General features: G+C 42.8%; 1 non-coding gene across 1 annotated transcript; it reads left to right on the top strand.

The window, feature by feature from the left end:
• Positions 1-358: 358 nt before the first annotated feature.
• On the top strand, positions 359-434 carry TRNAA-UGC (transfer RNA alanine (anticodon UGC)). The gene has a single exon. It is a non-coding gene; the product is annotated as a tRNA-Ala (tRNA).
• Positions 435-4,722: the final 4,288 nt, after the last annotated feature.

Below are 4,722 nucleotides of genomic sequence, written 5' to 3'. Positions count from 1 at the left end.
AAGTACAGAGTTCCCATATGCCCCCTACCCCCAATATCCCAACATTTACAACCTCCCTCACTATCAACATCCCACACCAGTGGTGATTTGTCATAATCTATGAATTCATGTTTACACATCATTATATTCTTGGCTCTTTTTTTTAATTGAAGTATAATTGACTTACAATATTATATTAGTTTCAGGTATATAACATAATCATTCAGTATTTTTATACATTACAAAATGATCACCATCTTCCTGGCTTTTAAACTTCCTTTTTTTTTCCAGTGTTGCTCTAGAGATTACAGTAGTCAGCCTTATCACAGTCAATGTTGAATTCGTATCATATCCTGTCTCCTATTATATAAAACTTTAGGGAGGAAAGTAGAGCTCAGCGGTAGAGTGTGTGCCTTGCGTGCACAAGGTCCTGGGTTCAATCCCCAATTCCTCCACTAAGAAGTGAATAAATAAACCTAATTACTTCCTACCTCATTACCCCCAAAAACCAAACTTTAAACAGCATAATTTCTTTACACCTTTCCTTCTTTTTGTGTTCCTGTTGTCATATATTTTATCACTACATTTATTATAAATACTACCATGTATTGTTGTTATTTTTGCTTTAACTCATCAATAATCTTTTAAATAAATTTCTGTAAACACCCACGTATTTACCATTTCTGGTGATCTTTATTTCTGCAGATCTATGATCCTATCTGGGATCAGTTTTCTTTAGCCTTCAGAGCATCCTTTAATATTTATTATAGTAAAGTTCTGCTGACAACAAATTATCTCAGTTTTTGTTTTATCTGAAATATCTTTGTGTTCAGCTGTGAAGGATATTTTCACTGGATAAAGAATTCTAAATTGGCATTTTTCTTTCAGTACTTTAAAGACATCATTCTATTATTTTTGGCTTCTAATGTTTCTGACAAGAAGTCAGCTATAATTCTTATTTTTGTTCTCTTGAATTTGGGGTTCCCCTTTTTTCGCTAGCTGACTTTAAAGAATGTTCTCTTAATCTTTGGATTTTAGTAGTTTGACTATGATGGTGTAGGTATTTTCGTATTTATCCTCCTTAGGGTGTGCTGAGCTTCCTGAATTGTTGCGTCGGTGTCTACAAGTCGTTTTGGAAATTGTCTGGTCAATGTCTCTTCAGATATTTTCTCCATCCTATCCTCTTTCTGCTTCCATTCTGGAACTCCAAGTACATTAGCCCATTTAACATTGCCCCATATTTCTCGGATGCTTTGTTCTGTCTTGTTATAGTATCTTTTTTTCCCTCTGTGTGCTTTAGTTTCGATGATTTCTGTTGGCTTGTCTTTGAGTTCACATGACCTTTTGTCTCTTGTGTCCAATATGTTATTAAGTGATTCCAAAGAACTCTCCATTTCAGAAACTATGGTTTTCAGTTCAAGAATTTCCATTTAAAACATTTCATTTCTATGCTGAATTTCCTCATTTGGGCAAATGTTTTGTCCACCTTTTCCTTTAAATCCTTTAATACATTCGTATGTTGTAGGCTTTGCCTGCCAGTTCCAACGTCTGGATTATATGGTGTTTGCTGCCACTGACTGTATTTTCTCTTGACTATGGGCCACATTCCCTGCATCTCTCCATGTCTAGCAATGTTTTATGTTAGACATTTTGAATGTTACATTGTGGGTATTCTGGATTATGATACATCCTCTGAAGATTTTTTTTTTTAGCTTTGGTAGGCAGTTAAACAACTAGAGGATTATTGAAAACTGATTTTAGACTTTGTTAAGATAAGTCTATTTGGATTTTACCTATAATCCTAGGGTGAAGCCTTTACTAGGATATAGTTCTTACTTCTAAACAGTAGCCTTTCTGGATTTTCAGCTGAATTCTCAGAGTATTGACTGAGGTCTCTCCTCTTTGGATGGCTCAGAACCCCAATATCACTTCAGCACTGAGACCTCTGAAATCTCTGTTCAGCCCTCAGCCCCCAAGCACATTTTCTGCTAGGCCTTGTGGAGTCTTGCCCTCTGCGTGCACACCTTAGGATTCAGCTATGGACTTAAGGGTATCCCGTTGCAAATTTTGGGCCCTCGTCTCTGCTGCTTCTTCTCCGTGTTGCCTTTTTCTTTGGTAATCTCCCCACAAATTCTAGCTGTCTTAGCAACACTAAACCCTGAACTCTCTCCACCCACTGAGACTCTACCTCTTTGCTGGGAATAGCCTTCCCTTTGCCACAGTGTAGAAATCACCCCTAGGCAGAAGGTCAAGACAAAGGTGGAGCTCAGCCTCATTTGCTTCCCTTCTCTTAAGGGTCACAGCTGGGTCTTGCCTGTGGTTCAGTGCCTGATAATGTTTGTTTCACATCTTTTGTCCAGTTTGTTTTATATGTATTTATGTCAGGCAGGTAAGTCCAATGCCAGCTACTCTGCCATGGACAGAGCCAGAAGTTTTCCCTATTCTTCTCTGAGCCCTTTCCAATTAAGCTTTTATCCTCAAAACTCCACCCTTTTCAAGGTCATAATTGACCTCCACTTTGCCAACGTTAATCTTCATTATATGGTCTCATCGAACCTGAAAAATCAGCATCATTCCCCATTGATGACCACTCTCTTCTTGAAACAATTTTCCCCCAGTTTGGCTTCCAGGAAACCACTGATTTTTTGGCTTTTCCTCCAACTTCAATGACAGCTCCTCTCTAACCTTCTTTGCTGGTTCTTCCTCATCTTGGCCTCCAAATGTTGGAAAGCCTCTGAGCTCACTGTCAGATCCCCATCCACACTCTCCTTGGTAATCTCGTTGAGTTCTAAAGCTTTAAATTCATCATTCTTATGTTTATATCTCCTCTACACATTCATAACTCTTCGATTTGTATCTCCAGCCTGGACCTCTGCCTGGAAATGCAGGCTTGGAGTCCCACCTGCCCTTTCAACATCTCTACCTGAAAGTCTGAAGAGCATCCCAAACTTAATATAGTCCAAAACAGAACTCATGATTTTTTTTTTCCTTCACAAGCCTGCCTCTCCTTTAGTCTTACCCATCTTAATAAATAGCTCCAATCTTCCAGTTGTTCAGGCCAATAATTTTGGAATCACCCTGGAAACTTCTCTTTCACTCATACCCCACCAGGAATTCTTGTTGGCACAATCTTAGAAATGTACCTTCCACCATCTCTCTTCTGGGTTATCGAAATAGTTCCTTTAACAGATCCCTTGCTTCCACCCTTGTCTGCCATATCAGTCAGGGGCACAAACTGATAAATTATAGATGGTACATTCAGAGGATATAATTGCAGAGAGGTTATCAAAGGAGCTGATTACAAGTTGAGGGCGGGGTCAAGGGTAACAACAAGAGATAATGAAGCATCCTATTACCTAGGACAGGTGGGAGTTAAAGATGCTAAAAAGGGCCACCTGACTGAAGCCCTGGCCTTTGCTAGAAAAGTCAGTCACTGCCAAACTACAGCCCATCACAGAGAGAGCCAGGGGAGCCTCTGATCTCCAGTCACTGTCTCCCACTGGCTGAACTTCACTGGGAGCCAGAGTGTTGGGAGTCCATCAATACGGTCCATGGAGTTTACCTCCCAGGGCAGATAGCAGGTGGGAAAGGGAGGGTGGATTTAGAGGGCAAGTGGGGAGTCCCACCAAACAGCATCCCCACCCCACATACGCACACACCCTGGTCCCTTCTCCACCTAGCAGCCAGAGTGACATGTTTACTACAGTGGATCAGAGAGCATAGCAGAGCCACAAGATAGATGGAGCCTGGGTCTCTGAAACAATTAATGGAGCACAGCTGCCTGCCAACCAGGAATTCTCCTCTTGGTTATATAAGCGAGAGATAGATCTCTATTGTATTTGACTTAAAAAAATATTTGGGAGTCTATTTCTTACAACAGTTTACCCCACTTAACTGCTACTTCTGCAAAACAGGGGGCACAGGCGTGTCAGCTCCATGGGTTGCTGAATTAAATAAGATATTGCTGATGGCAATGTTTGGCTTATTATTCAGCTCTCGAGTAATAGGTATTCAATATTTGAAACGAATACAAAATCATGCTGTTAATTGTTTTTTCAAATGCCTGGTTATAGGGTTTGGGGGATTTTTCTAGAGAGTAGAACTGAAGAGGATGCGTGTATGAATGGGAGGAAAGAGGTACAGCTTCCCCCCTCCCAAGAGGCTCCTGGCCCCCCCGGCCTCCAGGCGGAGAACCCAGGAAAAAAGAGTTTGTTCCACCCACTCCTGAGCAATGCATCCACACTGGGGTCACACTGTGGTAGCCAGTCTCCTAAGATGGCCCTAAGGCCCTGATAAGGCCCTGAGCCTCCGCCCCCATGGTGTCCCCTCCCACAATGAGCCTGGGCTGGCCCATGACACCTTAGGATAAGATGGTCCTTCACCCTAAGAAGGACCAGCACCCTCCAGTCTTGTAGCCTGGGGAGCCTGAGTCGTGGTAGGTAGCGTGGCTCCCCTGTGGGAGAGACTGCGTGGAGGGGTCACTGGACAGGGAGAGCCCCTGAAACTCAGTAGGGATGGAAAAGAGGCCCAGTCATCCCAGTGAACCAGGTGAGCCCAGCCTTCCAGGTGTCCCCACGAAGGTACCAAATTTGTGCCTGAGCCGTCCAGAAGCTCTCCAGCCCCGTGGAGCCCCAGACGCTGGCCACTCCGGCTGCCATCACACGGAGCAGAAGATTCACCTCGCTGAGCCCAGTCAACCCTCAGATTCTAGTGATGCAAATACGGTGGTTGTTTTACGACAGT

This window comes from Vicugna pacos, chromosome 13 (genome assembly GCF_048564905.1).
Source record: "Vicugna pacos chromosome 13, VicPac4, whole genome shotgun sequence".
In the NCBI taxonomy this organism is placed as follows: domain Eukaryota; kingdom Metazoa; phylum Chordata; class Mammalia; order Artiodactyla; family Camelidae; genus Vicugna; species Vicugna pacos.
This window is presented reverse-complemented; position numbering and strand designations above follow the sequence as displayed.